This window comes from Schistocerca serialis, chromosome 9 (genome assembly GCF_023864345.2).
Source record: "Schistocerca serialis cubense isolate TAMUIC-IGC-003099 chromosome 9, iqSchSeri2.2, whole genome shotgun sequence".
In the NCBI taxonomy this organism is placed as follows: domain Eukaryota; kingdom Metazoa; phylum Arthropoda; class Insecta; order Orthoptera; family Acrididae; genus Schistocerca; species Schistocerca serialis.
In genome coordinates this window covers 3,067,807-3,085,840 of record NC_064646.1, presented here as the reverse complement: position 1 = coordinate 3,085,840, position 18,034 = coordinate 3,067,807, and positions in this window count along the sequence as shown.

The following is an 18,034-nucleotide window of genomic DNA, read 5'->3' as shown; positions in this document are numbered from 1 at the left end:
GAAGTACTTAATCACTGCTCGAATCTCGATTTTTTCCCATCATCGCAAATCACGACGCGGGAACAACAAGAGAGAGCCACGTCACCGCCGAAGCTCTCTTCCAAGAGCACTGACCTCTCGTGGTGATTCCGACAACTTTTCAAACCACCCTCGTACACAAAATTCGACTCGGTTTAGTAACATGCTTAATTTATTATTAACCAAACGGCTACATTCGAAAAAAAATGACGGTAATTAATTCGTTGTATGTCATAAACCAGATTACAAACGTCCACATACCAGCGAATGGTAGATTCTTCTCTCAAGCTCTCACTCATACGTAGACGAATATCCCTGTAGCTGAAGCCACATAAAGAAAATTACTTGAGTTTTACTAGCTGCGACATAATCGAGAATACAAACGGTGATCCAGGTGCTGCCAAACGTTTTTTTTTTTTTTTTTTTTTTTTTTTTTTTTTTTTTTTTTTCCAAACATGGTTCAATGGCTCTAAGCACTATAGACTTAACATCTGAAGTCATCAGTCCCCTACACTTAGAACTACTTAAACCTAACTAACAAAGGACATCACACACATTTATACCCGAGGCAGGATTCGAACCTGCGACCGTAGCAGCAGCACGGTTCCGGGCTGAAGCGCCTAGAACCGCTCGGCCACAGACGCCGGCAAATATTTTTTACTCTATTCTTTGATCACAATGTGTGGACGATGTGGCCTATTGTACAACATATTTTAGCTCTACGTGACTACGCTTTGCTGAGTGCATTTATGTGTTTTGACGATGCCATTACGGCTTTATCACATTAGCACATGGTGTAGAACAGATCCGACGATGGTCATTAATGACTGAAACCGGTCACCGTCGGACTTCCCATTGTGATTAAAGATGGAATATAAAACATTTACTTGAGTTTAATGAAATCATACAGGTTCAGATTGATGAAAACTGTTCATCTCCTCCAGTTAGTCCTGTCTCAGAACTGTTTCACTTTCAGTGGCTACGTATATGAAAAAAAAAAACCTAGTAAAAGGGGAATTGCTGTCAGGGGCTTTCACAAATATATTTTTAGATCATTTTGAAAAATGTTTTATTAAACTAGCGATTACTTGAATAAGAGAAGTGTGTACTGGCTACGTTATGTAGATGACACACTTGCATCGTTCAATGGCAGACGAAGAAAGTAGAAATCACCCACTGTTTAGTACGCTATACCAGAATATTGTATCATCTTCACCATAGCCGGCCGCTGAGGCCGAGCGTTTCAGGGCGCTTCAGTCTGGAACAGCGCGACCGCTACGGTCGCAGGTTCGAATCCTGCCTCGGGCATGGATGTGTGTGATGTCCTTAGGTTAGTTAGGTTTAAGAAGTCCTAGGGGAGTGATGACCTCAGGTGTTAAGTCCCATAGTGCTGAGCCATTTGACCCATTTGAACCTTCCCCATAAAGCATGACGGCCATGGCAGTATTTATTGCTTGGATCTGAAGTCCATAAGGACTGGTATTCCAGGCCAGGTTCAAAATGGTTCAAATGGCTCTAAGCACTATGGGACTTAACATCTGACGTCTTGAGTCCCCTAGAACTTAGAACTACTTAAACCTAACTAACCTAAGGACATCACACACATCCATGCCCGAGGCAGGATTCGAACCTGCGACCGTAGCGGTCGCGCGGTTCCAGACTGTAGCGCCTAGAACCGCTCGGCCACCCCGGCCGGCCCCTCCGTTGCTCTTTATGGTCTTCCGTTATGCTGCGAAGGACCTCAAACCGAGGAGGAGTGTGTCAGCCTAACATACAATAAAGCCTAGATCATACCGATTACGTTCATGAATTTTATATCGGTGTAATGTGTTCCCCTCGGTCTCCACACTAACTGGAGATCAGAAACATTGCCACAGCCAAAATGGCTTCGTCGGAAAACATTTTTTCTGGACAATTGTTGGTAAACCCAACGTACGAGGTGCGGCAATAAGGTAATGAGACTGAGGTGAAAAAAATGTCGCTTACCGTTCTAGTGAAGTTAAGTGTTCTCTCCATCAACGTAGTTCCCTTCTGATTGCACACACTATTTCCATTGATGGTAACATTTCTGGAACTCACCTTCTGTAATATCCTCCAAGAGCTTCGGCACAGCTTTTTGGACATCTTGTGCTGTTTGAAAATGACGTCCCTTGACCGCCGTTGTGACTCTTGGAAATAGAAAAAAAATGACACGGAGCGACATCTGGTGAATAAGGTGGCTGCGGTAGTACTGAAATTTCTTTTGAGGTTAAAAATTGCTGTTCTGACAGGGCAGTATGGGATGGCGCATTATCGTGATGCAGAATCCCATTATCAGCAGTGTTGGCACGGGCACGAAGAACTCTTTACGAAGTCTTCCTAAAATTTCTTTGTATTAGCATTGCTTAACTGTTTATACAGGAGGCACCCACTCTTTATGAACAATTCCCTTGGAATCAAAGAAGCACACAAGAATGCTTTTCACTTTTGACTATGAAATGCGCGCTTTTTTTGGTCTCGGTGATCCCTTTGAGCACCATTGCGAACTTCGGCGTTTTGTCTCTGGATCATACTGAAAAACCAACGTTCATCATCAGTGATAACACGGCTCAACAACACTGCATTGATTTCCGTTTGCTCTAACAGATCGGCTGTCACATTTTTCCGTGTTTCTCGCTGTTGTGGGGTGAGATTCTTGGGGAGCATTTTTGCACAAATCCTTCTCATACCAAGATCTTCAGTTATTATTAGACGAACCGTCTCTTGATTGATGTTCAGTTCTTCTGCAATCATTTTCACGGATAATCTTCGATCAGATCGTTCGTGTTACGCACCCTGGCCAAGTTGAAATCCGTCCGTGAGATTGATGGTCGTCTACTGCAGTATTCATCTTCAATATTCGTTCTGCCTTCACTAAACGTTTTATGCCAACGAGAAACTTGAGCTCTTGGCATAACCTCCTCTCCAAAAGCCTTCTGAAGCTTACCGTAAGTTGCCGTCGCGTTTTCACCCAATTTAACGCAAAAAGAAATGGCATACCGTTGCGCAATATTATGCGGTTCCATTTCCATGACGAGAAACACAAACACATGTTAAGTCACTACAGCACAACTCACGACTGAGCAGTTGCATTGATGTGCCGCTTGGACTAGAAGCAGCTTATAGACCAAGGTCAAAGATATTGAGCCTACCCAAGCCTGCAGGGTTGCCAGATCTTGCAAAGAAAATCATCAGTCTCATTACGTTACTGTCGCACCTCGTACATGCTTCCAACACTAACGAACTCTTTTAGACGACGGTGTGGTTGAATTGGGACGAGTTTAACATCTTTCTAGGAGTGAAATGACTGTTCCTCCTCACCAGTATGGACTCTCTTCCTGTGTGGTGGGCCATCTACGACCAAAGGCATGCTTTTGCGTAGCATTTTCACCTTGTTCCGACTTTTTCATTCGCGAGATGACATTGCTGGACACTCCCATTACTGTGGCCACAGCTTCGTACAGCCCAGCTGCTCGTCCACGATTATATAAATCAAATGATGTCTTGCAGACATGGTGCTGTAACACGCAGAATATTGCACTAATCGGTTCCACAACAACCTTCGTCAGACATCGTTCAGTGTGAACAGTCGAAAACATACGGAGCTTTCGTGCACAGGCTTGACTGCCGTTAAGGCAGCCCGCCCTCTGCATTTCCTGTTAATTTCGTTGGCCGGGTGGTCCGTAGCAACTGTCGATTACTCCGTGGCAATTTGCAAATGTTGTTACGAAGTGAGAGTTCTTCCTCAACAGTTGCCACGCAGTATATAATTTGACTGTGTAAGTTTATAATTGGCAGAATATCTCCAATTTTATCAATCTAAAGGGGAAAGGGAAAAAAGATATAATAATAAAATGAGAGTAAAATTTGAAGGCAACATTCCCTACGCTAGTGCCACCTGTCTGCTAGAAGTTAGGCTATATGTTTGTATGAAATTTGAACCACTTGTTACCTGAGACTCCAGTCAGGCGTAGGTTTTAATATTGACGCTCAACCTTATTGCCAAAGTTCTGAGTTTTCTGTTGAGTGAGGTTTTTAAAATTTTTTTCATCTTTATATATATATATATATATATATATATATATATATATATATATATATATATATATATATATATATATATATATATTGTTGTGTCGGTATCTGGGCCGACACCGTGAAGTTGAGATGGCTGAAAAGGCAAGCTAGACTAACGCAGACGGGCGTGAAGTACTGGAACAGGATACGTAATTAATGTTAGGAAGAAAAGTACGGAGCAGGATTAATACTTATCTTTAATATCATTGTGGTACATCGATCTTGACGATACACAGGAGACTTTAAGTACAATCACTGTATGGCTAATGTCGCCTTGCTAGTTCGTAGCCATTAACTTAGCTGATGGCTATTCTGTCTCTCGGCTAAAGAGAGAGAAAGGCTTCGTACATCTGGTCGGTAGCTAGGTTCTCGTACCACTGGGGCGAGTGCTCTCTCGTATCACGAGACCTGCCTTGGTGGTGGCGCTAGGTCTGCGATTACACAGTGGCGACACGCGGGTCCGACATGTACTAAATGGACCGCGGCCGATTTAAGCTACCACCTAGCAATTGTGGTGTCTGGCGGTGACACCACATTCCTCCCCCGCAAATCGGCGAACGGTCGTGTGATAAGGCTTCCGCCCGCCGTGGGGAGGACCACATGTTGACGTATGCGATGAGGTGGGGAGCCTAACAACAGGCGAGGCTGTGCCACCCGCACCCGGCCATTCGGTCCGAGGGGAGCTAGGAAACGCCTGAAAAACTAGTCCAGGGTGCACGTCAACATGCGGGGTATGCGCCCGTAAAGAGACAGGAGGGACCGAAGTATCAACCAACCTCCATTGCGTCGGGGTAGCCGACGCGCGATGACGTCATGTGGTCCGGAGCGGGCGGGAGTTCCATGGCGAAGGACAGCTGGTCACGGGAAGCGATCGGCGGCGCGTGACCCTGGGAGGCGCTTGGCGGCTGCAACGAAGCGTCGAATGCGGGCGGCGCCGGCGGGAGAACAAGCGGCGGCGGCGGCGGCTGCTGCTGCTGCGGCGGCGGCGGCGCGTCGCCATGGGGCAAAATGGAAGGCATCGTCGGTAACACCTGGGGATGAGGCGAGCCAGTAGATGGGTCCCCAGGGCGCTGACCGGACGGCACCGTCGCTGAAAGCAGACGGGGAGCGGCAGAACCCGAGCGACGACAGAGGCGCAGCTGATTGAGATGCCGACGCACCTCACCAGAGGCCCCCAAAACCAAATACATCGCGCGGCCGAGGAAGCGAAGAATGCGCCCTGCGAGCCAACGCCGCGAACCTCGATAGTTGCGATAAAATACAACGTCGACTGGAGCAAAAGCAGGAGTCTGCCGCTGCACAGGAACCTGATGCGGCGGATGCAGCAAAGACAGCAAGGTGCGATGAGGACGACCGTGGAGCAACTCAGCCGGCAAGCGACCATCTCGGGGCTGAGAGCGATACGAAGACAAAAAGAGCAACAATGCGTCCTCCCGAGAATGCGACTCTTTCAATTTCAACATCTGTGACTTGAAAGTCCGGACCAATCGTTCAGCGGCACCGTTGGACTGAGGCGAAAACGGCGCGGATGTCAGATGTTGAATACCATTGGCCTGGCAGAATGACTGAAATTCTGCGGACATGAATTGTGGGCCATTGTCGGAAACAATAGTCTGCGGAAGACCTTCAATGCAAAAGATAGCAGACAACGCTTGGATGGTGGCGGAGGACGTCGTGGAAGACATCCAGAGAACAAAAGGAAAATTACTGAAGGCGTCGACCAGAACCTACCATCGAGCATTCCAGAATGGACCAGCAAAATCAATGTGCAAGCGTTGCCAAGGGGAAGTGGCTTTTGGCCACGCAAAGACTTTCCGCGGCGGTGCGGACTGTTGTTCGGCACACGCCGGGCACGAAGAACACATATTCGTAATCGCAGCATCGATTCCGAACCAAGTACCGTGCTGACGAGCAAGTTGTTTCGTTCGCACTATACCCCAATGTCCTTGGTGAAGAAACCGTAAAACAGTGGACTGTAACGAACGTGGGACCACGACTCTGGACTGATCATTATCAGAACGCAACAACAAAACACCACGTCGAACAAAAAGTCTCTCCTTGTGAGCAAAAAATCGGCGAACCAACGGATCCTCGATCCGAGACTTTGACAAAGGCCATTGCGTAGCAACAAAACGTAAAACAGTAGCAAGGACAGGGTCAGCAGCTGTGGCTGTAGCGACACGACGAAAATCAATCGGAAACGATTCGACCACTTCATCGGTTTCCGAATCAATGAACATGCAAGCAAGTTCGGAAGAATCGAATGCTTTATCCTCAGCAACAGGCAAACGGGACAACGCATCGGCGTTTCCGTGCTTAGCAGTGGACCGATACAAGATATCGTAGCGGTACTGCGAGAGGAAAATAGACCAGCGAATGAATTTCTGCGCTGTACGTGGAGGTACTGGCTTGGTCGGATGAAAAAGCGATGTCAAAGGTTTGTGGTCTGTGATGATGGTAAAGTGACGACCATACAAGAAATCATGGAACTTAGTAACACCAAACACGAGAGCCAAAGCTTCTTTCTCTATCTGTGAATAATTTCTTTGCGCAGACGAGAGCAATTTGGACGCAAAGGCAATAGGGCGATCATGGGAGCCAACTTTGTGCGCAAGCACAGCACCGATCCCGAAATCCGATGCATATACCATCAACAAAAGGGGTTTCTGGGGATCGAATGGCGTAAGGCAAGTATTAGAAAGCAACGCCGATTTCAACTGGCGAAAGGCGCGTTCACATTCCGTCGTCCAGACGAACGGAACACCTGCACGGCGTAAGCGACGAAGCGGAGCTGAAAGAGAAGAGGCATTGCGCACATTCACTCACACCTCGTGATTCTACATTGTGCAATGTTCTTGCGACCTCCTGACGCAATGCGTGGGGAACATTGCGCGCTCGGAAAAATTTCGGTTGCGCGTTTCCTTCCAGGTCCAAATGTGCTTCATAGTTTTTAGCGCAACCTAAGCCCGGTGCAAAAATGTCTGCAAATTCGTCACATACACTAGAAACACTGTCTGAAGGCACAGTCTGATTCACTGAGAGGACCTTATTTACAATAGACATGTTGAACAACTGAAATAAATCTAAACCAAACAAGTTCACTGCAGAAGAAGAACGAAGAACGTAAAATGACACAAGTTTTGTTTGTCCCTTGTATGTTGCAAGAAGGCTGCACTGTCCTAACACAGGAATTGTCTGTCCGAAATATGTAGTTAGCTTAACCTTTGCGGAACGCAACGGAGGTTTGCCCAGTTGTTTGTACGTGTCATGATTGAGCAATGAAACTGCAGCTCCAGTATCGAGCTGGAATGGTATCACTTTGCCTTCAAAGTCTAAGTCCACAAAAAGTTTATTGTTCTGCTGACGACAAGAGCGACTGTTTTGTGCAATTGGAACAGACACTGGTACAGAATCACTTGCTAATTGACGTGATTTCCGGCGACGTCGACGCACAGTTTTTGTGGGACGAACACAGTTACTGGTAGAGAAAGTGTCACTGGACGAAGTGGAATTAACGACATGAATGTCCATAGGCGAAGGTCCACGAGCCTGAGTGTCCTTGGTTCGATTCCGGCGCGAAGCAAAGGGCCTGGAATGATTGTGAATGTCTGATCTGAGCTTTTTCTGGCAAACACTTTGAACATGTCCCTTCTTATTGCAGAAAAAGCAAATAGCTTGGCGTGACGGGCAATGTTCACGCGAATGTCTAGTAGCACACCGCGGGCACGATTTCACTACATTTGTGGGCTGGCGCGGCACACGTGGCGTAGCGCGCGGCGGCAGCTGTGCGGACGTGCGCGAGGCCCGGTTACCGGGCCGCGCAGCGCGTCCAGTGGGCCGGTTAATGTTACACACGGCTGGCGAAGTTTCAAAAGATTCCTGAGCACAGTCAAGTGTGTCCTGTCTATCCAATATGTCTATCACTTGTTGAAGGGAGGGATTAACTAGTTTCAAAATTTGCTCCCGTATGCGAACATGTTCTGTGCAATTGCATCACACACCATTGTATCTGAATAAGAAAGACCACAGTCACATTCAAAGGCACAGTCCCTAGTAAGTCCTTGCAATGTTGCTACCCACTCCCTATTAGTTTGACCGGCCGTACGTTTTGTACGAAAGAATGTATACCGTTTTGCAACCACATTAACTGTTTCTTTGAAATAGGCATCTAATGCAGACAAAATTTCCTCGTAGGACAGAGTTGCTACGTCGCGTCGGGGAAACAATTTCACTATCACACGGTATGTGGACACACTGACACAAGAAAGCAAAAACGGCTGCCGCTCATTACCTTGAATTCTGTAGGCTGCTAGATGAAAGTTGAACTGGCGAGACCACTCGTGCCAGGTCTCATCGGCTGCCACGTATGGTCGAAAGGGAGGTGTAACAGCGTTTAGTGGCAGCGGTAGCGAAGAAGCGGCGGCGGCCGCATCGGTTTGAATGGTACGTTGACCCTGGACGAGCTGTCCAAGGGCATCCAGTAACGCCTGCGTCTGCTGATTCTGCAAGCGATAAAATTCGGACAGTACATCTGGAGAATGTGGCGAAGCCATGACACAATTAAATGTAAGCAATCAGAAAGAACTCTTTTCCCTCGTCGCCAATGTTGTGTCGTTATCTGGGCCGACACCATGAAGTTGAGATGGCTGAAAAGGCAAGCTAGACTAACGCAGACGGGCGTGAAGTACTGGAACAGGATACGTAATTAATGTTAGGAAGAAAAGTACGGAGCAGGATTAATACTTATCTTTAATATCATTGTGGTACATCGATCTTGACGATACACAGGAGACTTTAAGTACAATCACTGTATGGCTAATGGCGCCTTGCTAGTTCGTAGCCATTAACTTAGCTGATGGCTATTCTGTCTCTCGGCTAATGAGAGAGAAAGGCTTCGTACATCTGGTCGGTAGCTAGGTTCTCGTACCACTGGGGCGAGTGCTCTCTCGTATCACGAGACCTGCCTTGGTGGTGGCGCTAGGTCTGCGATTACACAGTGGCGACACGCGGGTCCGACATGTACTAAATGGACCGCGGCCGATTTAAGCTACCACCTAGCAAGTGTGGTGTCTGGCGGTGACACCACATATATATATATATATATATCTTGATATTGTATAAGAAACGTCTGTCTAGTTTTGTTTTCCTTCACCATATATTTACTATGATGGTATCTGTTATTTCGGAAATGTCCGAAAGAACAGATACCATCTCGGTAAATATATAGTTATGGCTCACCGGCCACTTGACCATCTTCTTCTTCTGTGCGAATGCACAAACAGTGCCTTAAGTCTTACGGAAATCGGCAACGCGCCGCGAGTAATGAGTATAACGGGCGGGAGCACTACGAATGTGGTGCGGGACAATACGTTGAGAATGTGGGTTTCGCGGGAGGCGTGCCAGAGATAAATCCCTGCTGTCGCGCTATCCTCTTTGTCCTCGGTGGCTCAAATGGATAGAGCGTCTGCCATGTAAGCGGGAGATCCCGGGTTCGAGTCCCGGTCGCGGCACACGTTTTCATCTGTCCCCGTTGACGTATGTCAACGCCTGTAAGCAGCGAAGGGTGTTCATTTCATTGTAACTTCATTATTTCACCATAACTGCAGGTATCTGATAATGCTAGGAGCCGAAATGTAGTAATAAATAAGGAAATTTATTTTGTGGTGTAGACTGTTTTATTCATTGTACATGGATAATGTTGGTGGAGTCATACAGGGAATTTATTTCCTTTATTAATAATGGTTATATCACCATTCGAGGGCGTAATAGGTCCTTTCCGTAATACGACACAGAATCTTGTATGTGAACGTTAACAGACAGAAAATTGGTGACCAAGAGCTGCATACAAGATAATTAATTGCCAGGCCGCTTTCTACGAAGATATGAACCTAAATTACCAAACCAAAATGAAAACAGTAACAGCTGAAAGCAGAGAACAACGCCATTTGAAAGTAATTAAAAATTATTTTCTTCCATTAGTCCGTAATCTGCAACTACTTTGTTTTACGACCTATATTCCTAGCATATTGGCCCTACAGTTCACGTTGCCATCAAACAGTGTGCTTAAAGATTTAGTTAAGACTGGTGTTAGTACCGCATTCTCCTCCTTCAAGTGGAAACTACTTGCTGGTTGTAGTATTGTTGCCATTGGAAAACCCCAGCTACATGATGTTTCGTGTCTGGAAATAAAGAGAGCCTCATGGACAAAACAGAACAGTAAATGAAACATTCGTGGAAAGAGCGTTTCGCTCGCTCCCATTTACTGTAATTAATATGTCTCGTCTAAAATTTGCAATGGCTTTAGAGAGCGTCCGTTAACTTGATTCAGAGGCATTTCGGTAATTAACAGTCTACTGCCGCTTTCTGTACTCCCATTCGGAGTAACTTTCATTCGGGAATCCTACATTCCTGGGAGTTTCAAGAGGCGGTGCTGTCTTTTAATTAATTCTGTTTCATTTGAAACTGGAACAGGTGAAAGCTTCTTGCTTAACGAAGTTCATTAAGGCTAAGCGAGTAGGCAGAGCTCCGCGTCCGGGCACTTGAAAGGATAGAGCAAGCAGAGGTTGGTACTACTGCGGATGTCGGCAGCGATGTCCTGCTGTGGAAGCATAAAGCGGCTGTTTCAGATCAAACTGGTACCTGAGGACCACACAGAAATTTGTTTCCTGACCAAACTAATGAGCTGTACGAAAATTATCCACTGTAGTGTCTCCACCATTCTGTTGTCACTAAACGTAAATAATAAATCTTACGTTATTAAATCAGAGTACGCGTGCTATTTTAAAGGGCACATTTTTACGTATAATTGTCTTGATCCCATCTGGTGGACCTATGACAACATGAGTTGATTTTAAGGGGAGGTTTACTATCTTTCGCCCGAAAAGAGCATGTCCTTTGAAAATGTCAAACGTGGTCAAAATGTTTATTGATATTTTCTCTACAAAGTGGAATTTTTTTTACTGGAAATGTCGAAGAGCAAAGGTGGACGTGCCGTCGGAACGAAACAAAATTTCGTTGTTGACTTCTAGGCGCGGTATGTCACACGTCAGCCAGCTCGTCTCCCTCACGCCGTCATGTCGTGGGTTCCCTGGTTATGACAAACAGGCCAGTAGGCCACTATGCACAGGAAGTGACTGTTTGAAGGGGACCCGGTGGTTTGTTTAGGTTAATGGGTTTCAGGAAACTACAGAAACAACGTCGTCAATCTGAAAGAATGCAAGGAGGTAGACCTAGCAGTAATTGGTATTGTAAACTGTCGTAGTGTGTTGCGAAAGAACCAGAGTTCCAAGTGCTATTAGAAAGAACTGAAGGTCAAATCCTAATGGGTACAGAAAGCTAAGGTCGGAAATAAGTTCAGCAGAAATGTTTACAAAAAACCTAGCTGTGTTCAGAAATGATAGATTAAATTTAGTTGGTGCTGTAATGTTTATTGCTGTCAGAAATAGTTTACCTTGTAGAGAAATTGAAGTAGATAGTTCCTGCGAGCTAGTACGGGTAGAGATCATACTTCACAACCGTTATAAAACACTAACTGGTTTGTTTTACGGATGACCTGACTCAGATGATACAGTTGCTGAAAAGTTCCAAGGACACTCGAGTCCTATTTCAAACACGTACCCCACTCATACAATTATATTTGTTGATGACTTCAATCTACCCTTGATAAGTTAGCAAAAATACATGTTTAAAGCCGGTGGTAGGCACAAAACGTGGTCCGAAATTGTAGCGAATGCTTTCTCAGAAAATTATTTTCAGCAGTTAGGTCAGGAGCCCATTCGAAGTGTAAATGATTGCGAAAATATTCTTTGTGTCTTAGGAACAAATAATACTGAAGGAATAGGGGGGATCATGACGGATGCAGGGATTAGTGACCACAATGCTACTGTGGCGGGACTAGATGCCTTAAGAGCCAAACCCACCAAATCAAACGTAAGGTACATCTATCTCAAGAAAGCAGATAAAAATTTCACTTGGCTCTTATCTAGGAAGCAGATTCCGCTCCTTCAGAGATGACTATTTAAACGTAGACCAGTTGTGTTCTGAATTCAAAGAAATAATGTCGACAGCATTTGAGAGATATATACGAAACTCACCACACCAACTGAGACCCGTAACATTATCCGGAAGACTCGGAATAACTGCCAGGCAACGACTTCATAAGCAGCACCGATTTGAAACAGTTGTCCAGGAAGCCAACTGTGTTCCTTACCCGAATTATCAATAGCTGTCTCCTGCAGGGGTATTTTCTTACGGCATGGAAGACGGCTCGAATAGTTTCAGTCCCAAAGCCAGATAAAGACCCACCAGAGCCCAGCAGTTACCGACCAATTAGCCTCTTGCCGACCCTTGGCAAGATGCTCGAGAGAGTGCTGTTGAAGAGGCTCCATGACACTCTTACAGCGTATGATGTTATATGACCCGAACAATTCGGTTTCAAGGACAAGTTAACTGCCAAGCTTCAACTTTCACGGATCACCGAACGGATACAAGAAGGATACAACAAGCAGCACTTCACAGTTGGTGTATTCCTTGACTTTATTGTCAAACTACTTCGCACTAACACTACTGCGGATTGTTACAATGGACTCATAGACAACTTTCTGCAGGACAGGAAACTGTATGTCCGAGTCGACGATAAAAACTCCGAAATGAAACTGATCTCCGCAGGAATCCTGCAGGGCAGTGTCGTCTCGCCTCTGCTTTTTAAATAATATATAAATTACATTCCAACATTCGCCCTTGTTACGGCTAGTTTTTATGCGGACGATACGGCCTTTCTGACAACTGTACGACACTTGGACCAGCTAATCGCTATTATGCAACGGCAACTTGATGTAATGGAACGCTGGACGCTGCAAAATAAGATAACGACCAACCCGACGAAGACGGCAGCAGTTATGTTCACATGGAGGAAACCAGTTCTGAACGATAGACTCCAAACAGCTGATCAATTTATCCAATGGTCGCCGATAGTGAATTACCTCTGTGTCTACCTTGACAAAAGATTGCTGTTTACGTAGCATATTGACGACAAGAAGACGGCATCCCAGAAGATGGCCAGGTCATTGATTCCGTTCCTGAAGAATAAGGTTCTCAACCCTAAGACTGAACTCCAATTGTAAAAGGCAACGGTGGAACCCACAATGTTATATGGCACCACCTCGTGGGGAACTACGTACGTCTCCAACTACAACAAAATCCAAGTGCCGGCCGGAGTGGCCAAGCGGTTCTAGGCGCTACAATCCGGAACCGCGCGACCGCTACGGTCACGGGTTCGAATCCTGCCTCGGGCATGGATGTGTGTGATGTCCTTAGGCTAGTTAGGTTTCAGTAGTTCTAAGTTCTAGAGGACTTATGACCTCAGCAGTTGAGTCCCATAGTGCTCAGAGCCATTGAAACTCCTAGTGCTGCAAAACATTTTCTAACGATGGATCACAGGAGCTCCATGGTGGACAACAAACGTCGACATCTGCACCGCACTCCAGGAGGCCACTATACAAAAGAAGTTTTTGACAAAATCGATGCCCTTAGGGACGAAGTTCGACAATTAGAATCGATAGGATCGGTAAACCTTGCAAGATAGCACAAGTATCGAGTACTGAAGTCAATAACGTTTCACCCCACATGGGCGATCTGTCACAACACGAGGAAGCAGTCACACATAACTGCCTAGAGACATCTCACTCTCCACAGGCGATAGACATCTCCAAAGACAGCAGGCTAAAGGACGCATCGAGTGCCCAAGCCTAATTGAACGTGTAATAAATAAAGTGTTTTCCTTTTATCCTTGCATCCCATCCTGGAAGAGTAAGTCATCAAGGATGATCTCTTCAGCGCACACTATACAGTATATATTTTAAAAAAAAATCTCTGTTGTGCTGCGATGTGATGGTCGTGCCACTAAGGTAAACATTCGAGCTCCACAGCTGAGCAGATTCCTAACATCTCAAACAACGACATCTTTGTTTCCGCGAGCCGATTTTGACGAAATCAAGCCTATATATTGCCCAAGCTCCGCTAAAGTTATACATGAAAATCCCGTGGAAATTCGTGTAGAAGGTTATGAGATTAGCGTGTTCAGACAAAGAGACTGAGAAGACGGTTTTATACTTTTTTTTATTATAATAGAAGTTCAGGTTGTATGGACGCAAGCGCTCTTACTTCGTACATATGTGATACCAGCTCAGTTCAGATAATTGCTAATTCATCGCATATATTACGTGCTTTTTGCTATGAGACGCAATTTACTGCTACTTTTAACTGTTATACGATTGCATAGTGTCTCCTGTTTCGGACATGTCTGAAAGAACACACACCACGCATTCGTATAATTGATTGGCCTAGCTGCGCATTGGTTTCACTTTCTCCTGTGCGGATGCACAAATACGTCCGACCTCCTATGGGAATCTCACAGAGCGAATATGGACGAGACGAATAGCGACTTTTGATAGTTGGCGCTCGATGCGAATATGGATAGGGCGTGAGGCGTACCGAGAAAATACGTGCAGGTGCGACAGCACTGAATCTCGGATGCCACAGTGATTAAAGCACCTGTCGAGTGAGCAGGAGATTCCAGGTTCGAATCCCGGACTGGTACACACTTTCACTCGTCGCCACCGATTCCGCGTAGTCTCGATTACGGATGCAGCTGACAGCAGTGATACGTTTCCTTTCATTTCTCCACATCTTCACGTTCATTTTACATACAATGTTACATTAAACATGGTATCTTTTGTGTTTAGTGATTGTGCATTCCCTTTTAAGAACTCCGATGTTCAGCCACATTCCGTTTCTTTGTAACAAACTTTTTATTTTACCAACTCATTCATTGTATAGGACGTCTTTATCGCCCGGTTCCTATTTGACGCCGGCCGTGATGACCGAGCGGTTCTACGCGATTCAATCCGGAACCGCGCGACTGCTACGGTCGCAGGCTCGAATCCTGCCTTGGACATGGATGTGTGTGATGTCCTTAGGTTAGTTAGGTTTAAGTAATTTTAAGTTCCAGGGGACTGATGACCTCAGATGTTAAGTCCCAAAGTGCTCAGAGCCATTTGAACCATTTTTTTCTTATCTGACGTCAGCATACCTACGAATGAAGCCTGTATGAAACTTCTGAAGACAACACATTGATCTGTTGCAAGTGGTAAGATAAAATTTTAAATTTGTTGTGTAGCCGACTGATCTGTGTTTTTTCGCGAAAATAATTTTATTTCCGCTTTCTTTAGGCATAGACAGCGGTATTTGACGCTATGCCAAACCTCACGATACGGTTACAAGATGCAGATACGTAGTCGCGACGAAGAGTAAGGTCTGCTGCTATCTTATAGAAGAGGAAGAGGAATACACTGCTTCCACAACAAGACGCATCTTATCAGCTCTGGAAGTCAAGAGGCGCGTTACTGGCGAGCAGCCTTCACGGCGTACGCGCCGTGGACCGCCGGCTGCAGAGTGGTTTCGTTGTGCGCTTCGGCGCCGTGCTGACGCGGAAGAGGGCGCGCCAAGTCGGCGAATGCGACGTCCTCCACTGTTGGATTGGGAGGGGGGGCGAGGGAGGGGGGGCAGACAGCAGCCGAGCTGGCCCGCTGGGCGGGCGCGGTGCGATCTCGGAAACTGATAGCGTCTCGGAAACTGGCGACGACCTCGTCTGGTGGCGGAGCATGTTCGTCCGCGCTACACCGTTAGCTGGATAGAGTTGAGGGGCGTCAAGTACACCGACTGTCATTTACCCGCGCAGTGGCGTGGCCTGGAATTCGAAAGATAGTGGTGTATGGGGCTAGTACACCCCATATAGTATTTTACATATTTTTATTATTTTGACATTAAAATTATCGGTTTAATCAACTGTAAGTTATTACTAAGGAATGATGTTATTGTACAGGATTACCAATCCCAAAGAAAGCAGGTGTTGACAGATGTGAAAATTACCGAACTATCAGTTTAATAAGCCACAGCTCCAAATACTAACACGAATTCTTTACAGAGGAATGGAAAAACTGGTAGAAGCCGACCACGGGGAAGATCAGTTTGGATTCCGCAGAAATATTGGAACACGTGAGGCAATACCCATCTTACGACTTATCTTAGAAGAAAGGTTAAGGAAAGGCAAACCGCCGTTTTTAGCATTTGTAGAGAAAGCTTTTGACAGTGTTGACTGGAATACTCTCTTTCAAATTCTAAAGGTGGCAGGGATAAAATACAGGGAGCGAAAGGCTATTTACAATTTGTACAGAAACCAGATGGCAGTTATAAGAGTCGAGGGGCACGAAAGGGAAGCAGTGGTTGGGAAGGGAGTGAGACAGGGTTGTAGCCTCTCCCCAATGTTATTCAATCTGTATACTGAGGAAGCAGTAAAGGAAACAAAAGGAAAATTCGGAGTAGGTATTAAAATCCATGGAGAAGAAATAAAAACTTTGAGGTTCGCCGATGGCATTGCAATTCTGTCAGAGACAGAAAAGGAACAGGAAGAGCAGTTGAACGGAATGGACAGTGTCTTGAAAGGAGGATATAAGATGAACACCAACAAAAGCAAGACGAGTATAATGGAATGTAGTCGAATTAAGTCGGGTTATGCTGCGGGAATTAGATTAGGAAATGAGGCACTTCAAGTAGTAAAGGAGTTTTGCTGTTTGGGGAGTAAAATAACTGATGATAGTCGAAGTAGAGAAGATCTATAATGTAGACTGGCAATGACAAGGAAAGCGTTTCTGAAGAAGAGAAATTTTTTAACATCGAGTATAGATTTAAATGTCAGGAAACCGTTTCTGAAAGTATTTGTATGGGGTGTAGCCATGTATGGAAGTGAAACGTGGACGATAAATAGTTTATACAAGAAGAGAATATAAATGTGGTGCTACAGAAAAATGCGGAAGAGTAGATGGGTAGATCACATAACTAATGTGGAGGTACTGAATAGAATTGGGGAGAAGAGGAGTTTGTGGCGCAACTTGACAAGAAGAAGGGATCGGTTGGTGGGACATGTTCTGAGGCATCAAGGGATCACCAATTTAGTACTGGAGGGCAGCGTGGAGGGTAAAAGTCGTAGAGGGAGACCAAGAGATGAATACACTAAGCAGATTCAGAAGGATGTAGGATGCAGTAAGTACTGGGAGATGAAGAACCTTACACAGGGTAGCATGGAGAGCTGCATCAAACCAGAGTCAGGACTGATGACCACAACAACAAAAACAACCAACTAACAACCCTTATACGTACTCTCCTGCAGAAGATTTCAAGTCTCTCTCCACGGTAAGAAGAGCAAATGTCGCATACAAAAGAATGGCTTACCTCAAGGCATTGTGCTCGCTCCTGTGCTCTTCAATGTTTACACTAATGCTCAGCCCATAGCGGAATATTCCAGGCTTTTCAACTATGCTGACAATACTGCGGTGGCTTCTGAAGGAAAGACGTTTGAGGAAGTAGAGGAAAAGTTGGCTCCCACTACAAATCCAGTCGTTTAAAGCCAAACTATAACAAGACTCAAGTGTACGCATTTCACTTGAAGAATAGAGAAGCTCGGCGGGAACTGGACGTTATATGGCAAGGCAAACACCTGGAGCATTGTTTAGCACCAGTATATCTGGGTGTTAGCCTTGACCGAACTCTGTCCTTCAAGAAACATAGCCATAACACCAGGCTGAAAGTTTGTTCACGGGATAACATCTTGAGGAAGCTCACATCCACGGCCTGGGGAGCAAGCCCTCCCGTCCTGAGAATTTCGGCTCTTGCTTTGTGTGTGTCCGCTGCACAGTATGCATCACCTGTGTGGATGCATCCTCTCACACCAAACAGCTTGATATTGCAATCAATGAGACCGTCCGAATCTTGTCGGGATGTATGAAGCCAACTTCAGTCGATGAAATCGACGCGATTGTTGGAATAGCTCCCCCCCCCCCCCCCCATTAGAAGGGGCTGTTGCTGT